Raw genomic sequence first — 25,995 nt, forward strand, 5'->3', positions numbered from 1 at the left:
GGTGTTAAAGAGCCAGACACTGGGTTATAATCAACATTTTTCTTCCTGGACATTATATATTCCTCCCTCTTTCTAGTAACAAAAACCTTTTAGGGAAATCTCCCTTCCCCGAGGATCATTATATGGTTTAGGAGCACTCGCACCAGCTCCAGTCACAGAGGAGCTTATCTGACCCTGTCATAAACAAACAGCATCAAATCATCCAGCAAAAGTGATTGGTCCAGGGTAGGCACTCGATCCACACTGATCAAATGCAGCTTAATCTGGGGCTCATTCAAAATGTTGAGAGGAGAGTCTCTTTCCATGAACTTGGAGCTGTATTGATTTAAACCTGAGTTGCTGGGGGCAGGTTGGGGGGCAGTGGTGGGGAACACGTGGAGAAAGTCTGCCCGAAAATGAAACCAACACAAAGGAAAGCAGAGTGGAAAGAGACTAGTTAATGATGACGTCCTTTGAGTCTTTGAAGTTCAAAAGAGCATGAAGGCAGCTTGGCTCTAGGAAATCACATATTCCCTGTTTCTACTTAAACCAATTTTAGTTTAATATTTTTAGTCCTAATTTAAATAAGAGTTAATGGAATTAGCACGGGGCGATGAATGCTGGAAGCATAAAGCTGGAATCCTCTTCCAATCCTAAAATTTTCAGGATGGTAAAATTCCAGTAGAGTTCATTAATACAACATTTCATCTACACACAGAATGTCGTCACTCAGAGTCTGGGCAGTGAAGCTGTATGTAGCACAGCCCCCTTACCTGAGAGACTACTGGAAATGCAGAATCTCAGCCCTACCTCTCCCCATATTTATTGACTCAGAATCTGCATTTTAAGAAGATAACCCATGGATTTGTATATATGTTACCATTATTTGAGAAATACTGCTGTAGATCTTTGTTAGATCTTGCCTGGCATGCTTCGACTTTGGGATTTTTGCACTAGTCATCCCTTCTACGTATAATTATTTTTTCACACGTTCTTGCATGGCTAAGCTTCTTACAAGTCTTCCTCAAATTTCACCCTTTCAATGAAAGCTATTTTTTCTACCTCCCTCCATGAGAGTGTGAATTCCTTAAAGGAAAGAGTTTTTGGCTGTTCTCTTTCATGATAATACTGCAAACACGTAACACAGGTACATAGTACATGGTGCATAATAAATGTTTTAGTTAATTGATTGAATTCTAATACTTGTAAGAGCTACCAAGATTGGCTCCCACGTACCTCTCACACATAATCTCTTATTAATCTCCCCCTTTTTCATTCTGCTCCAGATACATTGTTGTTTTCTTTCTTCTTTAAATGTGTTAAGTAAGTCCTGCTCAGGGCCTTTGCATTTGATTTCCCCTCCTCCTCTACATTCTTTGCCCAGATCTTCATATATGTATGTATGTGTGTGTGTGTGTTTCTTTCCTTTTCATCATACAGGTCACAGATCAAATTTCATTTCCTCAGAAATGCCTTCTCTAACCAGTTCACGTACCATCCCCCCACAAACCATCCCGCTTTGTAATAGCACTGTTGAATAAGGAGCCATTATTGTAGCTATCTAAATGTTTCTTTTTACTAATAGCTTTATTGAGCTATTTCACATACCATAAAAGTCACCTTTTAAAATAAAGTGTAAAATTTGATGGTTTTTAGTATATTCACAAAACTGAGCAATGATCATCATTAATTTTAGAACATTTTCATCACTGTTAAAAGAAAAACCCCAACAACCCTGTACTCATGAGCAGTCCCTCTCCATTTTCCCCTTCTCTCAACTCTTAGCAGACATTAGTCTACTTTCTATGTTGATGTGCCTATTAATGGATATTTTATTTAAGTGGAATTATATGTGAATTTTTGAGATTGGCTTCTTGTAGTATAACATTTTCAAGGTCCATCCATGTTGCAGCATGTATCAGCAACTCATATTTTTTTATAGAAAATTCCATATTTTGTTCATCTACTAGTCAGCTGATGGACACCTGGGTTCTTTCTACTTTTTCACTATTATGATGAATACTGTGAACATTCTTGCACAAGTTTTTGTGTGGATATAGGTTTTCTATTCTGGTGGGTTTATATCTAGCAATAGAAGTGCTGGGTCATATGGTATCTGTATATTTAACAATTTGAGAAAATACCAGACTGTTTTCCAAATTCCACAAGCCATGTATGACAGTCCCCATTTATCCATATCATCACTAACATTTATCATTCTCTGTCTTTTTAATTTTAGCCTTTCCTAGTGTATGAGTTGATACCTCATTATAGTTTTCATTTACATTTCCCTAATGACAAATGATGTTTATCAAATCTTTTCATGTAGTTATTGTCCATTTGTATATCTTCCTTGAAGGAATGTCTATTCGAATAGCTGATAGTTTTTCAGTTGGGTTAATTGTCTTTGTATTGTCAAGTTGTAAGAGTTCTTTGTATATCTCATTGGATACATGATTGGAAAACATTAGATCCATGATCTTATTAGATACATGATTTGAAAATATTTTTCCTTATTATGTGCATTGTTGTCTGTTCTTGATGGGGTCCTTTGAAATACAGAAGTTTTTACTTTTGATGAAATCCAATTTATCCATTTATTCTTTTGCCATTTATACTCCTATCTAAGAAATCATTGTTTAACCCAAGGTCATGATAATCTACCTATATGTTTTCTTCTAAGATTTGTATAGTTTTAGTTCTAATATTTAAGTCTATGATCCTAAGTTCATATTTCTATATTTGTATAAATTAGGGAACCATCTTCATTTTTTTTGCACATGGATATTGTGCCAGTATCATTTGTTGAAGAAACTGTCCTTTGCACATTGATTTGTGTTGTTAACCCTGGTCAAAATTCAACTGGTCGTAAACATTATTTGTTTCTGGATTCTCAATTCTATTCCATTGATACATATGTCTTTTCTTTTGCCATATTGTCTTTATTATTGGAGCTTTATTAATATGAGTGTTCCAATTTTATTTTTGTTTCCCTAGATTGTTTTGGTTATTCTGAGTCCCTTGCATCTGCAAATGAATTGCAGCATCAGCTTGCCAATTTCCACACCCACAAAGGCAGTTGGGATTTTGATAGGGATTGTGCTGAATCAGTAGATGATTCAATCAATAGGATTATAGTTTTGAATATTATTAAGTATTACAATCCATGAATACTGGGATTTTTTAAATTCACTTAAGCTTTCTTTAATTTCCTTAATTTTGGAAGATTTCTATGTACAAATCTTGTACTTCTTAATCTATATATGTGTGTATATATATATTATGTATTTCTTATGGATGCTATTATAAATTGAATTATTAATATCTTTATCATTCATTGCTGGTGTGTAGAAATACAAGTTTTATTTGTATATGGATCTTGTATTCTGAACTTTGGACTCACTTATTAGATACCATAGTTTGCTGTGGATATATGTATATGTATATTATATTATAGTTTGAGGACATACTTTGTGGTTATTTTTATTGAGGTCTTCTTCTTTGCAATGTATCACTTTTTTCTTCCTGTCTTTAATAGTCTCTGTCTTATTTGAACAGTTTTACTGTGACACATGCAGTTGTATTTCTCTTTGACTTTTTTCTATGTGAAATCTTTTGAGTTTGTTGGATGTGTAAATGAATGTTATTCATTATAATTGGGAAGTTTTCAGCTGTTATTTCCTCAGTTATCCTTTCTGCTCTCTCCACGGCCACCCCCTCTGACTTTCTGGGACATCTACTCTCTATATGATGGTGCACTTGATTATGTTCCATATTTCTCTGAGGCTGTGTTCATTTTTCTTTTTTATTTTCAGGGAGAATGGGACATGGTCACTATTCCTCAGTCTGAGTAGTGGTAATTGACCTTTCTTCAAGTTCACTGATTCTTTAGTCATGTGATATCTGTTCTTGCATATCTCTGGTGAATTTTTTATTCAGTTACTGCATTTCTCCCTCTATAAGTTATATTTGTTTTTCTATTTTATTTATTGATAATCCCTATGTAATTCCCATATTGTTATTCAGTTCTTTAGATATGGCTTCTTTTAGTTCTTTGAACTTACTTGTTTTTCTGTGTATTGCCCATATGTTTCTATTTCTTTGCAAGTATAATAATTTTTAAATTTAAATTGACATAATGTGACAAGCTGGAAGTCAAACCTCCCCCCACTCTCAGAGGTTGTTCTTGTAGCTGCTGTCCCTGCTGTTTGCTTAGTGACTTTCCAGTGACTAGCTTTTTAAAGTCTGCATTCTTCATCATGTGTGGCCGCTGAAGTCTCTGCTCAGTTAGCTTTGTGTTCTGTTAATGACTGGGCAGAGACTTTTTCTTAAATACTTTGACAGTCATTCTTTGAGACTGCCAACACCCTGTGTCTGTGCACTGAATCACACTTCTAATGTTTCAGCAATTTATAACTCTGCCTTAGCTTTCACTTCCTGCCTAAGCCATAGCTTGTGGTCAGCCTGAGGTAAGAGAGAAGGTCTTTCAGAATCTCTCCTAATCCTGGGAAATCTGTGAATATGCATGTGGCCTTATGGAATTCCAGAAATATATTGACATTTTAAGTTTTTTGGTCAACCTATTGTTTGTCTCAAAGTGTAGCTTCATTTCAGGCAGATGCAATATTAAACAATTGTTTCTGACTGTCTATACATCCTGAGTATACATTCTGACTGTTAAACATTTGAGGATAGGGCTATTTGCTCACTGTGAGCTCTAAGTCAAGTCAAACAAAGGCAAACTCTGCTTTTGCAAAGAACTACCAGAGAGACCTAATAGTAACCACTTTCTGGGAAAGGAGCTTTGTGCGAGGTCAAACATGTCTGGCCTTGTTGTAGGTAGACTATTTTTCCAGTTACATGGGTTTCATGTTGCTATGGTTTGTTTTCATGGCTACCTCAGAGCTGAAGACGGGGGGATGAGAGTATTTCAAGTTAAAACACAACAAAGTTCATTGGTGTTACTGTCATTCAGACATTTTTCTTGAATAAATATTCATGTAATTGCTACACACTAATTTACAGAGTTCTGATAAAACTGATTTTGATTTTTTTTTTAACTTATTGTTTTATAGAGGAGTGGATTTTTCCAGTTCTTTCCTCTGCCATTATGGAAATACTTCCCTGGTTATTAAAATTTATGTTTAAATTATAAATACCGTTAACATTTCAATTCCCAAGTCACAGTAATTACCTTAAAAATGCTTAATAGTCGCATGGAGCTGGGGCTACCTTTTTAGACAGTGAAGATATAAATCATTTCCATTACTGTAGAAATGTTAATAAATAGGGCTATCCAAAATATTAGTTTTTGGATAAGTAATTGGATGATAAACCATTACTCCCTTCTAGGTAGTTACTTATTACACTAATCTGCCAGGTTTGCTAATAGCTGTGTTTCTGACTTGCTTATTCAGGACAAACATACAACTAAGTTTAGCTTACTATGTATGAGATAAAATGGTAAAATCCCAAAGTTTCTTTGTATAGTAATTTGGCTACCCTAGAGTATTCACATTACTGTGGTCTTGAAGTAAAATTTAAAAAGTGGATTGAGACATGATTTTTAGAGGACCTCAAATGCAAAAATTAGGAGTTCAGGCATATAATTCCCATTGGACATTCATAATGATAGGTAACCATTAGCAGTCACCTATTGTGTTATGTTCAAAGAGAATTTCAGGCTACATTAAGGCTTTGTAGAATATCCCATGATTCACAGATGTTTTCTTTGTGTGTGAGAAGGATAAGTACTTCTTATGCTATATTTGCTACTTGTTAGTTATATTCAAAGTCTGATGTACACAGTTGGGAGAAATCACAGAGTTCTGTTACATTTTCAAAGGCCTTTCATATTAATGATCTCATTTTATCTTTATAGCAACTTTGATACTGGTTGTATTATCCATATTTTTATATGTGAACACTGACAGAAAGATTAATTAGCTAGCCCATGAACATGGAATTATATATGGGAGAATTTGTTTTTTTTAGCATATGTTTGCTAGCTTCCAGTCTTTTAAATATGAAATATAGCATATTGCAAAATTCGTCATATGCTTCTCAGAATTATGTCATATTTTCTTGATTCTAAGTTGTCATATACTGAAGTGTTATTTTAATAACAATTTGTATCAGTTGTAATTTTTTTAAAAAGCTTAGAGTCCTTATTCACATCATTTGTAAGATACATCCAGATTTCAGACACACTAAATACAAAAAGAATGTGAAAATATAATCTAAATAGAATGCTAGCAATTTTCAAAGTCAAGATAACTTAAAACAAATTTTTGTTTTTCTGATTGTGAACAAAATTGTGCATTCATGTTGTGCCAGTTGAATTTGCTGGGAACTAGATATGAGAATGTTTGGGAATTCAAAATATTAATTAGGTAGTAACGCCTGTGAAAGAAAGTAAGACGAAACATAATTGGGCACAGGAGTCATCATGTCATTACATAGACAGGATGAAGTCTCTACCAGCGTAGCTTATTGGGGAGCTCTAGAGCAAGACTTACCTATTAGAGTACGTATTGCTTTGGGTAGAAATGATTAGGCTTTTGTGGCACTATCTTGCTCAGTCATTAGCTGGTAGCCATCCTTGGAAGAATATAACCTTAGCTCAAAAATTGAGATCACCTATGAAGTACCTAACAGCTATAGACTGTCTGGTGGCCACAGTCCTGGAAACCGGACAAGAACAGAGGATCTTGAAGGGGAGCTGAATGATGGATCTCCGTATCTGCCACACACATCTGTCACAAAATCGATTTTTTTAAGCATACATAAATAATCATGCTATGGAATTTTTGCATTCTGTACAATTACAAATATCTAAGTATGTCATCACAATATGTATTTCTACAATTATAAATAACAAAAATGATCATTTTCTCACATGGGTTTTCTATGAACTTAGAATTGGATAGATAGGTATTAATGTATTTATCATCTGGTATCAATTATTTCAATGTTTGAATCTTCTCAACTTTGATCAGAGAACATAATTCATATTCATTTGGCCATATTCCCTAATAAAAATTGGAGACAAAGTAGCAAAAATTAATGTATTTCAATCAATGTAAGGTACAGCTAATTGTAAAATGCAGCATTATGTGCTACTGAAGGAAATGATCAATATTAGAAATGATATAATTGTACCTTATGACATCTATTATAAAATGTAATGAGATTTCAAAGATGTCAAAATATGAAAAAAGTATATGTAACAGAATCATCGGATTATTATGATTTTGTTATATTTCCATTGGTGGCTTTGTCTCAGAAAGAAGCAAGTAATCGTCCTTCTGCCTAGAAGAAACCCATGGGTATATTGGAGATTCTGGCTTGTGTGCAGTCAGAACTGCAGGCTCTTCTCCTCTCCACCTACTACACGGAGAGCCTTCCTCTTGTTTTCCTGCTTCCCAATTTGTAAAGTGTTGGCCACTAAATATACCTCATCTGTTATTACTCAGCAAAGGCAAAGTCTCAGTAGCTTTACAAATGAAGATTTATTTCTTACAATGAATATGTATAGCACAAGTGGGGCTGTGTTAAACCTAAGTTATTTAGAGAACCAGGCTGTTAGAGACTCTACCATCTTAAATAGAGACATATTTTTTTTCCTTAAGGTATCATTGATATACACTCTTATGAAGGGTTCACATGAAAAACATTGTGGTTACTACATTCACCCATATTATCAAGTCCAACTATACCCCCACTGCAGTCACCGTCCATCAGTGTGGTAAGATGCAACAGAGCCACTACTTGTCTTCTGTGCACTACACTGTCTTCCCCATGAACTACCCCACACCCTGTGTACTAATCATAATACCCCTCAATCCCCTTCTCCCTCCCTCCCCTACCCCTCCACTTTGGCAACTGCTAGTCCCTTCTTAGAGTCTGTGAGTCTGCTGCTGTTTTGTTCCTTCAGTTTTGCATCCTTGTTATACTCCACAAATAAGGGAAGTCATTTGGTACTTGTCTTCCTCCACCTGGCTTATTTTACTGAGCATAATACCCTCTAGTTCTATCCATGTTGCAAATGGTAGGATTTGTTTTCTTTTTATGGCTGAATAGTATTCCATTGTGTATATGTACCATATCTTCTTTATCCATTCATCTACATATGGACACTTAGGTTGCTTCCATTTCTTGGATATTGTAAATAATGCTGTGATAAACATAGGGGTGCATTTGTATTTTTGAATCTGAGAACTTGTGTTTTCTTTTGGTAAATTCCTAGGAGTGGAATTCCAAGGTCAAATGGTATTTCTATTTTTAGTTTTTTGGGAACCTCCATATTGCTTTCTACAAAGGTGGAACTAATTGACATTCCCACCAGCAGTGTAGGAGGGTTCCCATTTCTCCACATGCTTGCCAGCATTTGCTGTTCCCAGTCTTTTTGATGTTGGCCTTCCTAAGTGGTATGAGGTGATATCTCATTGTGGTTTTAATTTATATTTCCCTCATAATTAGCTATGTGGAGCATCTTTTCACTTGCCTGTTGGCCACCTGAATTTATTCTTTGGAGAATTGTCTGTTCATATCCTCCACACAGTTTTTAATAGGGTCATTTGCTTTTTTGGGTGTTGAAGTGTGTGAGTTCTTTATATATTTTGGATGTTAACCCCTTGTCAGATATGTCATTTACAAATATTTTCTTCCATACCGTGGGATGCTTTTTTGTTCTACTGATAATGTCCTTTGCTGTACAGAAGCTTTTTAGTTTGATGTAGTCCTATGTGTTCATTTTTGCTTTTGTTTCCCTTGCCTGAGGAAATGCATTCAGGAAGAAGTTGCTCATGTTTATATTCAAGAGATTTTTGCCTATGTTTTCTTCTAAGAATTTTATGGTTTCATTACTTACATTTAGGTCTTTGATCCATTTTGAATTTACTTTTGTGTATGGGGTTAGACAATAATACAGTTTCATTCTCTTACATGTAGCTGTCTATTTTTGCCAACACCATTTGTTGAAGAGGCTGTCATTTCCCCATTGTATATCCATGGCTCCTTTATTGTATATTAATTGAGCATATATGCTTGGGTTCATATTGGGCTCTCTATTCTGTTGCATTAATCTATGTGCTGTTCTTGTGCTAGTACCAAATTGTCTTGATTACTGTGGCTTTGTAATAGAGCGTGAAGTCACAGAGCATAATCCCCCCAGCCTTATTCTTCCTTCTCAGGATTGCTTTGACTATTTAGGGTATTTTCTGGTTCCATATAAATTTAGAACTACTTGTTCTATTTCACTGAAGAATGCTGTAGATATTTTGATAGGGATTGCATTGAATCTGTAGATTGCCTTAGGCAGGATGCCCATTTTTACAATGTTAATTTTTCCTGTCCATAAGCATGGGATGTATTTCCATTTATTGGTATCTTCTTTAATTTCTCTTATGAGTTTCTTGTAGTTTTCAGGGTATGTATCTTCCACTTCCTGGGTTAGGTTTATTCCTAGGTATTTAAATCTTTTTGATGCAATTGTGAATGGAATTGTTTTCTTGATTTCTCTTTCTGCTAGTTAATCATTAGTATATATGAATGCAACAGATTTATGTGTATTAATATTGTATTCTACAACACAGTTATTATATCTAGTAGTTTTGGGGTGGATTCTTTAGGGTTTTTTATGTACAATATCAAGTCATCTGCAAACAGTGACAGTTAAACTTCTTTCTTACCAATGTGGATACCTTTTATTTCTTTCTGTTGTCTGATTGCCATGACTAGGACCTCCAGTACTATGTTGAATAGAGGTGGGGAGAGTGGGCATCCTTGTCTTGTTCCCGATCTTAAAGGAAAAGCTTTCAGCTTCTCGCTGTTATGTATGATGTTGGCTGTGGTTTGTCATATATGGCCTTTATTATGTTGAGGTACGTGCCCTCTATACCCATTTTGTTGAGAGTTTTTATCATAAATGGATGTTGAATTTTGTCAAATGCTCTTTCAACATCTATGGAGATGGTCATGTGGTTTTTGTCCTTCTTTTTGTTGATGTGGTGTATGATGTTGATGGATTTTGAATGTTGTACCATCCCTTCCTCCCTGGAATAAATCCTACTTGATCATGATGAATTATAATTTTATATATTTTAAAAATCAGTTTGCTTATATTTTGAGTATTTTTGTATATATGTTCACGAGGGATATTGGTTTGTAATTTTCTTTTTTGGTGGTGTCTTTGATTAGTTTCGGTATTAGACTGATGCTGGCCTCATATAAGAGTTTGGAAGTACTGCCTCCTCTTCTACTTTTTGGAAAACTTAAAGGAGGATGGGTATTAGGTCTTCACTAAATGTTTAATAAAATTCAGTGGTGCCATCTGGTCCAGAGCTTTTGTTCTTATGTAGTTTTTTGATTATTAATTCATTTTAATCGCTGTTAATTGGCCTGTTCAAATTTTCTGTTTCTTCCTCTGTCAGCCTTGGAAGGTTGTACTTTTTTAGAAAGTTGCCCATTTCTTCTTGGTTATCCAATTTGTTAGCATATAATTTTTCATAGTATTCTCTAATAATTATTTGTATTTCTGTGGTATCCATAGTGATTTTTCCTTTCTCATTTCTGATTCTGTTTATGTGTGTTGACTCTCTTTTTTTCTTGATAAGTCTGGCTAGGAGTTTATCTATTTTGTTTATGTTCTCAAAGAACCAGTTCCTGGTTTCATTGATTCTTTCTATTGTTTTATTCTTCTCGATTATATTTATTTGTGCTCTAATCTTTATTATGTCCCTCCTTCTCCTGACTTTGAGCCTTATTCTTTTTTCTAGTTTCATTAATTGTGACTTTAGACTTTTCATTTCAGATTCTTCTGCTTTCCTGAGGTTAGCTTCTGTTACAATGTACTTCCTTCTTAAAATAGCCTTCTCTGCATCCCACAGATTTTATGGTGTTGAGTTATTGTTTTCATTTGTCTCTATGTATTGCTTGATCTCTGTTTTAATTTGATCATTGATCCATTAATTATTTAGGAGCATGTTGTTAAGCTTCCATGTGTTTGAGGGCTTTTTTGTTATCTTTGTATGATTTATTTCTAGTTTCATACCTTTGTGGTCTGAGAAGCTGGTTGGTACAATTTCAATCTTTTTGAATTTACTGAGGTTCTTTTTGTGGCCTATGATCTATTCTTGAAAATGTTCCATGTGCAGTTGATAAGAATGTGTATCCTGCTGCTTTTGGGTAGAGTGTTCTGTAGATGTCTGTTTGGTCCATCTGTTCTAATGTGTTGTTCAGTGCCTCTGTCTCTTTACTTATTTTCTGTTTTGTTGATCTGTCCTTTGGAGTGAGTGGTGTGTTGAATTCTCCTAAAATGAATGCATTGCATTCTATTTCCCCCTCTAATTCTGTTAGTATTTGTTTCACATATGTAGGTGCTTCTATATTGGGTGCATAGCTATTTATAATGGTTATATCCTCTTGTTGGACTGCTCTCTTTATCATTATATAATGTCCTTCTTTGTCTCTTTTTACTTTCTTTGTTTTGAAGTCTGTTTTGTCTGATACAAGTACTGCAACTCCTGCTTTTTTCTCCCTATTAATTGCATGAAATATATTTTTCCATCTCTTCACTTCTAGTCTGTGCATGTCTTTGGGTTTGAAGTGATTCTCTTGTAGGCAGCATATAGATGGGTCTTGTTTTTTTATCCATTCAGTGACTCTATGGTTTTTGATTGGTGCATTCAGACCATTTCCATTTAGGATGATTATTGATAGGTATGTAATTATTGCCATTGCAAGCTTTAGATTTGTGGTTATCAAATATTCAAGGGTAACTTCCTTACTATCTAACAGTCTAATTTAGCTCACTTAGTATGCTAGTAAAAACAAAATTGAAAGGTACTTTGTTTTTCCTCCTCTTTCTTCATCCTCCATTCTTTATATATTAGGTATCATATTCTGTACTCTTTGTCCTTTGATTGGGACTTTGGAGGTAGTTGATTTGATTTTGCTAATTCTTTGTAATTAATTGTTCTCCTTTCATTAGTGTGATTTTAGTTTCTCTGGTGACAGCTATTTAGCCTAACACTTCCACATATAGCAGTCCCTCCAAAACACACTGTCGAGTCAGTTTGTGGGAGGTAATTCACTCAGCTTTTGCTTATCTGAAAATTATTTAATCCCTCCTTCAAATTAAAATGTAATCTTGCTGGGTAGAGTATTCTTGGTTCAAGGCCCTTGTGCTTCATTGCATTAAATACATCATGCCATTCTCTTCTGGCCTGTAAGGTTTTTGCTGAGAAGTCTGATGATAGCCTGATGGGTTTTCCTTTGTATATGATGTTTTTTCTCTCTGTAGCTGCTTTTAATATTCTGTCTTTATCCTTGATCTTTTAATTATTATATGTCTTGGTGTTGTCTTCCTTGTGTCCCTTGTGTTGGGAGATCCATGGTCTGAGAGAGTATCTCCTTCCTCAGATTGGGGAAGTTTTCAGCAATTATCTCCTCAAAGACACTTCCTATCCCTTTTTCTCTCTCTTCTTTTCGTGACCCTATTATGCGAATCTTGTTCTGTTTGAATTGGTCACACATTTCTCTCAATATTCTTTCATTCCTAAAGATCCTTTTTTCTCTGTGTGCCTCAGCTTCTTTGTATTCCTGTTCTCTAATTTCTATTTCATTTACTATCCCCTCTACTTCCTCTTATCTGTGTTTAAATCCCTTCATTATATGTTTCATTTCAGATACTGTATTCTTCAACATTTGTATCTCATTCCTGAAATCCTCCCTGAGTTCTTGAGTGTTTTTCTGTAGCTCTGTAAGCATGTTTATGAGTTTTATTTTGAAATCTCTTTCAGGAATATTGGTGAGTTCAGTTTCACTTGCCCCTCTTTCTGGTGTTTGTCAGATTTTGGTTTGATTGAGGTTCCTTTGATGTGTTGTATTTGTAGTTGGCGCCCTCTAGTGCCCAGAAGCTCTACTCTCTGGAGCTGGTCAGCTCCTGGAGTGATAGCGGGCATCACAGGCAAGCAGTAGTGCCTGTTGGGAGTTAAGAGGTCTTTCCTGCTTCCTGGCTGCAGTGACTGTTTCCACTGCCAGGGCCAGAGGGCCAAACATGCAAGGAGAACCCTCTATGCTTTACACTTGTAGCTGCCAATGGTTGAGCCACCCTCTGGCTAGCCCGGCACAATGGCAGGGGCAGCTGGTTTGGGAGCCGGTGCCGGCTGAGATGAAGGCACAGTAGGCTGCATATCATGGTGCGGGGGCCTTGCAACTGTGTAGCCTGCCTGGGGGATTGAAATCCTGAAGCTCCTGAAAGTTCCCAACCAGCTGGACATAGTGCACCCCTACAGTTTTGTCCATGTATCCTTTGTCCTGAGCCGCAAGCTTTGTGCTATCCTTGCCCCTTTAGCATCACTCTTGCTGTTAGGATGTCTCTCAAACTGCCTTCCTTTCTTTTGTCCCAGAGAGGCCAGATGTGGATCTCTGTTTTCCACAAGCACCTGGAATCTCAGTCTCTCCAAGTATTCCATCTGTCTTAGTTTTCCATCCCTAGTAATCTCCAGAGCACCTTGTAATGTAGGTTTGTGCTCTCAGAACAGATCTTGAGGGCTGGGTGTTCAGCAGTCCTAGGCCTCCACCTCTTCCCTGCTCCATTTCTCTTCTTCCCTCTGGTGAGCTTGGGTGGGGCTAGGGCTTGGATCCCTCTGGATCATGGCTTTGGTACTTTAACCATTTTCTTGAGGTCTGCTGGTTTCCCCAGGTGTAGACACTCTGCTCCATCCTTCTTCCCTGTTGCTCTTTCAGGATTTAATATATTTGCTATATTTTCATGTAATATGTGGTTTTTGGAGGAGGTTTCTGTCTCACCTCTCATGCTGCCATCTTTAATTCCCCTTATGGAGACATTTTAATACATGGCATGCAGAGAAAGATGGGGTTCCTCTTCTTTCTCAGCCAAGATGACAAACATCACTTTATTTTACATTTGATTTTTGAAACTAGTCATGTGGCCTCACCTGAGTGCAAAGGACCTACAAGTGGTACTATTTTGTGTGTGAATTAGGAGAAGAATTGGAAGAAGCATACTTTCAGTCTCAACCACAGTTAACTATAATATAGCATCATTATAACTCATTTCTACCTCATAATTATTGAATAGTTTCTTCCAGGGTCTAGTGCCTCAGAAGATATGGATTACATTGATTCTATACAGTTGATCTCTTCTTGAAACTTACAATAACTCTCCAGTTTGAAACACGCCACTGAAATCTGTTCACATTGTTATCTTGTTGATCAGTACTTTCTGTACTTAGTATACTATTTCCTACCATTTGAGAGCTATCTCACTTATAACTTCCTCAATTAACTCCAGAAAGATAAAAGCATATATATATATATATTACTTTAATAATTTCCCATCTTTTCACAAAATAGATAAAATATTTTTATCCTATTTTTCTTTATGCATTTTTTTCATATTTTGTCATACTCATTATTAATAATACTATAATTACTAGTATTGCTTCCACATCTAATTTAATTTTCCTAATATTCATCTTATTTAAGCTGTATCTAGTGTACAATCATACTGTTATTTCAAAAAGCTTAACTTAAGCTCTTTTATGTCTTTATCTTATCCCAGCTTGCTGAAATGATTCATTTGGTGTTCATCAAATCTTGAGTTTAATACTTACATGATTCACATTGTTCAATATAAAATACACCACTTTGATCATACTGTAATATATTACAGGATACTTCCTCTCATGTTTCAATTCACAAGTAATTAAAAATTGGTGTTAACTCAATGGCTGTAATGGATTTATTACCCTTATCACTAATCATGTGATATGTAAATTATAATGGTGAAGGGAAATATTTTCTACTATTTTTACCAGTGTTTTCTACTTTGAACTGTCAGTTTCTAAACTGCAGATTTGCACCTTCATCTCTTGATAGATAAGTGAGTAGGAAAACTGGCAATATGTGAGTGTGGCCTTTCTGCCATACTTATTGCCTCAAACAATGGGGTGAATTCTGTCTTACTGTCTTATCTTTAGTGGCCTGATTGACTGCCTTTTAAAGATGTGAACAATAAATTAAAGATAAGAAGTCTCACTGAATTGACTGTAAAACTCCTGTAATTTCTTCAGCAAAATATAATCAAGTTTTTATCAAATCGTGGCAAGCAAATCATTTTAATCTGCGGATGAAGTAGAAATGTTATGTAAGTTTAAGGTGTGCAACATCATAATTCAACATCTGTATATACTGCAAAATGGTCACTCCCAAAAGTCTAGTCACTCTTAACCTACCTGTGACTGAACCTCCAGCCACTAAAGGAAACAAAAGTGAAACAATAATTACAAATGTTAAATCTTCATTCATTTACTCTAATGGTCTTGGAAGGGAGTGGCCTTTATATTTGAATAGTTTGTTTTCACATATGGGTAGATTGAAACATAATAAATTATAAAGCCGGATGCATCTAGTTCCAAATTCGAAAATCTGTAGCATCTGAATTTGCAGAGCACTCTAGCTTGAGAAAAGACATGGTGTGGATCTTTGGACATATAATAAATGCAGATAAAAGGTGACACAAGTTGTCTGACACAGAGGAATCATGTAGAAAAAGGAGCCTTACAAATTCAGCACCCGTGAATGGAGCCAGATGTAAAGGTCTCATTACTATTTGAGCTTTTCTATGTACTTATACTCAGCACATCCATTCTATAAGCAATAGACCAATGGCAAGGCTTTTGTTCCTTTAGTTAATGTGGGCATGTGAAGTATCTCTTCAACTTTCTACTACCCATGTATTTAGTAGAGTACAGTAACAGATTGTGATAGTAAACAGATTCATTTAAAAATTGTTAAATCATGGATTTACTAAACCTGTTAAATTGGACGCATTAGAAATATTTTTATTACAATACATAGAGTAAAATAATTTAAGTGATTCTCCAGGAAAAGCCTTCATTGCAAAGCCCTCATTCTTTGATGACAAGGAATTAAAATATTTCCTTGTTTAGAAAAGATACTACATTTGGAAGGACCTTATTTTATCAATGTTAGAATTATAGCATCATTTTTGAGAGCTTGATAAACCAGCATTCAATCCCTTTTTGTATGAATTGAGCATATTGTTTGTATCTCCTGGGGGATCAGTTTTCTTATTTTTAAAATATAAATATTAAAATAATTTTTGTGGGAATCAACTTATATTGTTCATTTAAAGTGTATAATGCACTATTTGGAACACATTTGATGAGGATTTGATAAGTAGTAATGATTGGTGCTTTTGACATTAGCAAGTGTTTTATATTATCAATTCTTTATTTTATATTATCAACTTAGTATTCAACCCATTTAAAGGGCCATAGTACAGCATTCATGTTATAAATGGTTTCCATAAATAAATAAAGGTGATGATAGTCATTCTACTAAATCTTTAAATTCCCTATGCCCATTGACCTCAAATGTGATGAATTAACTTTTTTGTTTCTTCCTTTGTTTTTCAATAGCAAATTAATTAGACATAGGAGTCAATGCCTTCTTAGTACAGGATTTCAAAGGACTGTACTCATCTTTTTTGCACAGTGAGGGATAATTGAGCTTCTCACCCATTTTACATTCTGTTTGCTTATAGTATTTCCTACACTCTTAAGTTTTTATTACTTGAGAAAAAGGATTAAAAACAATGCAAACTCCTTACAGTAATACTCAGAGGCCTATGACTTCCTATTATGCACTGCTAAAATGTAGGGACCTCTTTATCAAGCGTCTTGTCCTTTCTCCCATGGCGGTGGCATTCTTTGGAAATTATCTCAGCTTTCCCTCCAGAGAGTACCTGAGAGCCCAGCCTAGGTGACTCTGCCTGTCAAGTCTATCTGTGTAACTTTTGGTAGACCGAGCAGCAACCTCACTGTCCCCTGTACCAACAGGCACTAGAAATAAGAGAGGATTGTTGTCAGATAGTAAAAATAATTAATTCACCTCTCAAAGTATTTAACTTCATGATAGAATGGCAAGCGCTCTGATGGAATTTTCCTCCTTTGTCTTGTGAGTGTTGACTCAGCAACTTACATGTTGAATCTGGAAGGGTTTCTAATTAGATGTCTTCCTGAAATATGAGGAAAGAAGCAAAGATTTGAATACATAAGCAAACAATGACTGCTACTAAAGATCTTAATTCTCTGAGTTGTTATAGTACATTTCATGCTATAAATGATAAAAACTGTAGTTATAAAATGTCTTGAGTGCTAATTCCATATATTGGTGAAGGGTTTTACTTATGTAAATGAATCAGTGCAGCTTTAGTTTGACATTAATAAGTTTGGGAACCTACATTTTTGAGTGAATATGTGAAATATTAAATACTTGGGAGACTATTAACAAGAAAGTGCATGCTGTATTTCCATAATAGATATGTGAAATGAAATGCATGAACAAAAACCGTACTGTGAACCCACATCTATGCGGAATAGTATTACTTGTCAAATACTACAAAATAGAAATTTCCTATGAAAGAGCTCTCTAAAGTTGTCTTATTATTTTGACAGTGTTTTATTTTTTAAGTAGTGGTTATTATCTTTAGAATATTAACATTGTGTAAGAATCAAAAAGAGAAAAGAGGTCTTATTCTTTAAAATACGTAGTAGAATAATGAGGTTTCTCAATTTCTGTTTTACTCATCTAAGATGATAAATGTTGCCTATCACTGATAAATCTATAGAAAACTAAGGAATAATGATCTCATGGGAACTATGCTGGTTATTTTGAGAATGGAAAAACTGCTAGATATCATAGTTTTGTTTAAAAAAAGCAAAAATACTTGCTTAGGAGAAGAACATTAGGGGAGTTTTTAAAAACAAATTTTGAACCCTACAGCAAAATATCTGAAAATGCTAATATAGGTTTTCAGTTGTTTAATAAACTCCAAAAGCTGTTTAGTAGTACTTATGCCTAAGGAAAATAAAAATAAGAGGGCTAGATGGGTTTATTTTAAATTATTTTTTTATTATTTTAAATTATTTTAAATTATGTTTTAAATTAGTTTCGTTATTCTGTCAGGGACATCAAACAAATATTTACCTATTTACAAATGTTAACTACCATTTTGAACACATGAAAGTTTTTATCATTGCTTACATTGTGAATGAATGGTGCTGCGTTTTCATGAATTGTAAGATCGAACATACGAATAGATGAAAGACAAAGAAAAAGACCCTCATGGAGGAATTTCTGAAAGAGTATTACCAAAGATGGTAAACAGGTGCAGTCTAGAAATAAGTCAAAATGAAATTTGTCTAGAATGGGTATTAACAGCTATGGGTTCCTTGAAAAACTGAAGCTCTCCTTAGGATCACAAATGCAGTTAGTTGAGACAGAGATTGATTGGACTTAACCAAATCACAGAAGGTGTTATTGATACCATGTTTCCTGCTGGTGATATGGAAGTATATATACTGTAATTTCACAAAGTCCACCTTTCAAAATAGCCTTTCACAAAAGTTTATATAAACCAATCCCCCTTTTACACTTTAATATAACTTAATAATTCCCAATTCAGGTTTCTCTCCTCTGTAATAACTGATGTGGAAGTTATCAGAGTACAGGGTACAGGGAGAGAAGATATACCAACGTTTATTGTCAGGGGCATCATCTGGTGATCCAGTTTTCTGCTCTGGAAACTTTCTGAGTACCCAGTCAACACATCTAAGAAGGTACCCCATGAGGCTGGGGTAAATAGGTCCTGTTAAGTGTTATAACTTCAAAAACTGCATCTATCTATTATTAATAATGAGTTAAATACCAAGTTTACAAAAATCCTACAAGCAACTGTGCAAAAGGTGAAAATTTCCAGTTTGAACTATCATATTAAAAGGTGTGCCCTAAAAGGAAAATGAAATGCTAATATTTTAAGTAACAAGATAATTCATATTAAGTGAACCAGAGTCATAATTAAAGAAATATTAAAGGCATTATTCAAGAAAATTAAGAAAAATATATAGGCCACGATAGCCACTTGTGCATATTTTCCTTTGTGTTGAGGCTGTTGGACAGTTTACCCTAATTCTGTTTATGAAGATAATCTTCTTAAATCTCCCCCAACAAATTTGCTCTTTAAATGTCTCCCGTGATGGTAAATCAATAAGACCCACCAATAACTACAGTGCAAAATGTGTCTCGAACTTTAAAACATTTAAGAAAGACAATTATTTGCTTTGGTCTCCACAGAGGAAATATTATGACACTCTCACTATAAAAATATTAAAACATATTGATTCTTCTGTAGAAACATAATCAGATAATACCTGATGTGTGACCAATGCAAAAACCTGTGATAGCCTCGAGCAGATGCTTTTATAAACTTAGTTGGCAAACTAGATATAAACAAATTACTGGGAATAAATGACACTTGCTTAAGATAACTGAAAGCCTGCCAAGGAGAAACTGTGTATCTGTTAGTAAATTGTGTAATGTGTTAGTGTGCCATGTGACATATCTGGTGGATGTGATGTATCTGGTGCACTGACGGCCTGTATGATTTCTGAAATATACTGGATTCTAGCAATAATCAGGCTAATCACTCCATAGTTGGAAACTTGGTATCCCTATGATAGAGTGTAGATTCCCTAGTTGGGGGAGGGGGAGGATAGGGGTTGAGCACTGGAGGAGTGTCTATTTGGGGGAGTCATCTGTGACTGCTCTCAATCTATGAGAAACTGTGTTAGACGGGAATAAAGGGGCAGCTAGCAAATACAGCTTTGTTCCTTGCAAAAAGTGTAATCATTATTGTGATAGACCCAGAATATACAAATAGGACTTAAGTTCTTGCCCTAAATAACTTCAAAATTTGTAAAAAAAAAAAAAAAAGTAAACATGAAAAGAAGTAATAGTGCTCTGATTATGACGTACACAAATTTGCTAAAGGGAGGTGGGAGAGTGGTTATTGCTCATAAATATATTCTAGACAAGGAACAACTTTACAGAAATGGTGTTAGGAAGAGGGATGGCATTCTTTAAGTAGGAAAAGAAAGAAAAGGAGTTAAAAGCAGAGAAAACTGTATATACAAAAGCTTTTAAAAACTTCAACTGGTGTTAGGATATAGTTAAGGTTAAGATGGGAAGACTGTCAGGAAAATGTACAGGAATCAGAAGTTGAAGTTCTTAAATGCTATGCTATCATATTGTTGTTAATTTTATTTTATTAAATAGAGGTTTTGAAACTTTAAATGTTTGACTATGACCAGATTGATTTTTTTACAAAAAAATATTGAATATGTGGTAGAATCAGAGACAGGAGTGTAGCCAGGCATGTAAAATGGAAGTGGAGAGGTTGGCACACTTTTTAAATGTGAAGGAAAAGAGAGGCAGGGATCAAGAACAGCTGGGTGATGATAATGGTTGTGAGATGTTATAAAATTTAGAGATGATGGAAGTGGTTCTGTGAATCTTATATGTGTATTTGCTGAATCCCACAGAGTTGAAGATGATGTCGGATTGAAGATGATAAATTTGATTTTTAAAATGTTGACATGGAAAATATATGAAGTATTCAGTTATACATGTTAAACTGTACACATATCTGGCAAGGAAGGACAAGTTCTAGGAAGACGGCATGAATTAAATAATTTTACTAACTTACGTCAAAATCATTTGTGTAAGTAAATTAGTTTAAAAATGTCTGTGACAAAATTCAAACTAAATAACAAGGAAATTTTTCTTATGTAACAAGAGGTCAGAAAGTAGTGATGCTACGACCGAGTACATCAGGCCTTTCACCCCATCTTGCTGTGATGCTGTGATGCTGTGTCACTTCTCCTGAGAAGTTGTTTTATACTTAGCTCCCTTCCTCACATGCATCCACTAGCAGCAGCTGAGGCATCATCTTTCTTATTCATATCAGGGATAGAAAGATGGCATGAAGGAAAGAAATGTCATCCTGAAGCACAGGATGAAAGCTCTGTGATTCACTCTGAATGGGCTTTCTTAGATTACATGCTTATCCCTGAACCAGTAAGAGTTGACAGTGGTTTGCCATGTGTTGATTCACTTAATAATGAAATAACCATGGAGCTAGGGATGGAGTTAGTTTTGTTTGAGTTAAGTAAAAGAGAGACGGCAATGTGAACAAAATCAGATTTTGTTAAGAATAAAGGGGTAAAATACTTGAAATAACAAGATACTTGATAGTCAATTGTGTAAATGATACTGCAGGTGAGGATATTTAAGCTTTGTTGAAAGAAACCTCAGCAGTATTAAAATGAAATTTCATGTAGAGGAGAATGTATTCCTTAGGTAATACTGAGAAAAAAAAGTCAGAAGTGTGCATGTAGGGGAGGAGAGGGAAACAAAGATATACTCTGGAATCTAATGGAGAAAGAGATACTTTATAAGGAAAATGAGATGCAAAAATTTCAGAAACTGGATCTGAAGCTGGAATGATAATCATTCAATGTTTCAAAATACTTGCCTGAAGGTATTTATATTTATAGTTTAGATCTTGTTTTCACCACAGAATTTTCCTGTGTGTATACAAACCAAGGAAGATGTATCAGTTGACCTCTAAGATCACAACCGTCTCCAAAATCCAGTGTTTCCAAAACATAGCTAGTAATTAAAACCATGCAAAGCATTTGTTAAAGCATTGATACTCAGTCTCTAGAGACTATGCTAGAGCAGTGCTGAGTAGGACTCAGGACCTCTACTGTAATTCATCCACTGAGTTTTAGTTGATTCGTGAAGTTTTCAAAACACTGTTCTACACCATGGAAACTTATTTACTGAAAAACGATTGATAAATATTTTTGAACACATTAAGAGCACACATAAAGATGAACACAATATGAACTAACATAATATGGCAATATTTCGATAAAATCTTTATGTATACAATAAATACACTGTGCATAATCTCTTCTAACCCATTTTTTATGGCCTATCACAAAGTAAGTAGGTTGAAAATTCTAATTCAATGTGCTATGGCACTTAAAAACAAAAAGACGGACAGATGGATAAAAGAAGGCAGCGTGAGAGGAGAGACAGAGGCTTCCTCCTAAAACTGGATACAATTAGAAAATTTAATTGGCACAACTAATGCTGAGAGAGCAACAGGAAAGAGGATGCATCAGACTGCACACACCTGAAGAAAAGAGCAGACCTCAGCGAACGGGGTAACGTACCAGAGCTGTGGCTCCGCGGGACCTGAGCCCCTCCCCCACCCCAGCGCGCCGGCGGGAGGAAGAGAAACGGAGCAGGGAGGGAGTGGAAGGCTTGAGACTGCTGAATACCTAGCTCCGGAGATCTGCTCTGGGAGCACAAACCTACATTTCATGGTGCTTTCATGAGACTCACATGGAAAGTTAATACAGGCAGAGTTCCTAGGGAGACTGGGATTCCTGCTGCTTGTGGAAAGCAGGGATCCATATCTGGCTGCTCTGGGACAAAAACTTATACCTGTGTGCCCGGCCCACTGGCTCAGGCAGTGGAGACAGGCACAGGAGCCAGGAGGCAGGAAACAGCTCTTTCCTCCCCCAAGGCACAGGTACTGCTCCCCTGTGACCCCCGACATTGCTTCAGGGGCTCAGCAGCTCCAGTATAGAGCTTCTGGACACTAGAGGGCACCATATACAAACAAGAAACACCAAAGGAATCTTGTCCAGAGTAAAATTGTTAATACAACTCCTGAGAAAGATTTAAATGATATGGACCTCATGACTCTTCCTTAAAGGGAGTTCAAAATAAAAATAATCAACATCCTAATGGAGGTACGGAAAGACATCCAAGAACTCAGGAATGAATTCAGGTCGGAGATCCAATCGTTAAAGAACACGATGGACGGTATTAAAAGCAGGTTGGATACGGTGGAGGAGACAATAAATGAAATAGAAACTAGAGAAGAGGAATACAAAGAAGCTGAGGCACAGAGAGAAAAAAGGTTCTCTAAAAATGAAAGAGTATTGAGAGAACTGTGTGAACAATCCAAGCGGAACAATATTTGCATTATAGGGATACCAGAAGAAGAAGAAGAGAGAGAAAGGGATAGAAAGGGTCTTTGAGGAGGTAGTTGCTGAAAACTTCCCCAATCTGGGGAAGGAGATAGTCTCTCAGGCCATGGAGATCCACAGATCCCCCTACACAAGGGACCCAAGGAAGACAACACCAAAATACATAGTAATTAAAATGGGAAAGATCAAGGATAAGAACAGACTGTTAAAAGCAGCCAGGGGCAGAAATAAGATCACATACAAAGGAAAGCCCATCAGGCTAACATCAGACTTCTCAGCAGAACTCTTATAGGCCAGAAGGGAGTGGCATGATGTATTTAGTGCCATGAAGCAGAAGGGCCTGGAACCAAGATTACTTTATCCAGCAAGATTATCATTTAAATTTGAAGGAGGGATTAAACAATTTCCAGATAAGCAAAATCTGAGAGAGTTTACCTCCCACAAACTTTCTCTGCAGTCTATTTTGGAGGGACTGCTATAGATGGAAGTGTTCCTAGGGGTGGATAGCTGTCACCAGAGGTAGTAAAACCATGGTAGGGAGGGTGGTGGAGCAGCTGATTGCAAGGCAAATGCAAAATTAAATTGACTTTTCCCAAAGACAATCAAGGGATAGAAAAAAAGTATAGAATCTGATACCTAATATATAAAGAATGAAGGAGGAAGAAAAAGGAGGAGAAATAGAAAAGAACCTTTAGATTGTGTTTGTAACAGCATACTAAGTGAGTTAAGTTAGACTCTTAGTTAGTAAGGAAAGTAACCTGGAACCTTTGGTAACCATGAATCTAAAGACTAAAATGGCAATAAGTAGATACCCATCGATAATCACCCTAAATGTAAATGGACTAAAAGCACCAATCAAAAGACATAGAGTCAGTGAATGGATTATAAAACAAGAACGATCTATATGCTGCTTAGAAGAGACTCACTTCAAAACGAAAGACATGCACAGACTAAAACTCAAGGGATGGAAAAAGATATTTCATGCAAAACAATAAGGAGAAAAAAGAAGGTGTTGCAGTACTAGTATCAGACAAAATAGACTTCAAAACAAACAAAGTAACAAGAGATAAAGAAGGACATTACATAATGATAAAGGGCTCAGTCCAACAAGAGGATATAACCATTATAAATATATATGCACCCAACACAGGAGAACCAGCATATATGAAGCAAATACTAACAGAACTAAAGGAGGAAATAGAATGCAATGCATTCATTTTAGGAGACTTCAACACACCATTCACTACAAAGGACAGATCCACCAGACAGAAAATAAGTAAGGACACAGAGGCACTGAACAACACACTAGAACAGATGAACCTAATAGACATCTGTAGAACTCTACACCCAAAAGTAACAGGATACACATTCTTCTCAAGTGCACATGGAACATTCTCCAGAATAGACCACATACTGGGAAACAAAAAGAGCCTCAGTAAATTCCAAAAGACTGAAATCCTACCAACCAACTTTTCAGACCACAAAGGTATAAAACAAGAAATAAATTGTACCAAGAAAGCAAAAAGGCTCACAAACACATGGAGGCTTAACAACATGCTTCTAAATAGTCAATGGATCAAAGACCAAATTAAAAGGGAGATCCAGCAATATATGGAAAAAAATGACAACAACACAAAGCCCCAACTTCTGTGGGACGCAGCAAAAGCAGTCTTAAGAGGAAAGTATATAGCAATCCAGGCATTTTTAAAGAAGGAAGAACAAACCCAAATGAATAGTCTAATGTCACAGTTATCAAAATTGGAAAAAGAAGAACAAATGAGGCCTAAAGTCAGCAGAAGGAGGTACATAATAAAGATCAGAGAAGAAATAAACAAAATTGAGAAGAATAAAACAATAGCAAAAATCAATGAAACCAAGAGCTGGTTCTTCGAGAAAATAAACAAAATAGAGAAGCCTCTAGCCAGACTTATTAAGAGGAAAAGAGAGTCAACACAAGTCAACAGAATCAGAAATGAGAAAGGAAAAATCACGACGGACCCCACAGAAATACAAAGAATTATTAGAGACTACTATGAAAACCTATATGCTAAGAAGCTGCAAAACCTAAAAGAAATGGACAACTTCCTAGAAAAATACAACTTTCCAAGACTCACCAAGGAAGAAACACAAAATCTAAACAAACCAATTACCAGTAAAGAAATTGAAGTGGTAATCAAAAAACTACCCAAGAACAAAACCCCTGGGCCAGATGGATTTACCTAAGAATTTTGCCACACATACAGAGAAGACATAATACCCATTCTCCTTAAAGTTTTCCAAAAAATAGAAGAGGAGGGAATACTCCCAAACTCATTCTATGAAGCCAACATCACCCTAATACCAAAACCAGCAGTGACCCCACCAAAAAAGAAAATTACAGACCAATATCCCTGGTGAACATAGATGCAAAAATACTCAATAAAATATTAGCAAACCGAATTCAAAAATATATCAAAAGGATCATACACCACAACCAAATGGGATTCATCCCAGGGATGCAAGGATAGTAAAACATTCGAAAATCCATCAATATCATCCACCACATCAACAAAAAGAAAGACAAAAACCATATGATCATCTCCATAGAGGCTGAAAAAGCACTTGACAAAATTCAACATCCATTCATGATAAAAACTCTCAGCAAAATGGGTATAGAGGGCAAGTACCTCAACATAATAAAGGCCATATATGATAAACCCACAGCCAACATCATACAGAACAGCGAGAAGCTGAAAGCTTTTCCTCTGAGATCAGGAACAAGACAGGGATGCCCACTCTCCCGACTATTATTTAACATAGTACTGGAGGTCCTAGACATGGCAATTAGACAAAACAAAGAAATACAAGGAATCCAGATTGGTAAAGAAGAAGTTCAACTGTCACTATTTGCAGAAGACATGATATTTTACATAAAAAACCCTAAAGCCTCCACCCCAAAACTACTAGAACTGATATCAGAATACAGCAAAGTTGCAGGATACAAAATTAACTCTCAGAAATCTGTGGCTTTCCTATACACTAACAATGAGCCAATAGAAAGAGAAATCAGGAAAAC

This window comes from Manis pentadactyla, chromosome 7, assembly GCF_030020395.1.
Source record: "Manis pentadactyla isolate mManPen7 chromosome 7, mManPen7.hap1, whole genome shotgun sequence".
NCBI classification, from domain to species: domain Eukaryota; kingdom Metazoa; phylum Chordata; class Mammalia; order Pholidota; family Manidae; genus Manis; species Manis pentadactyla.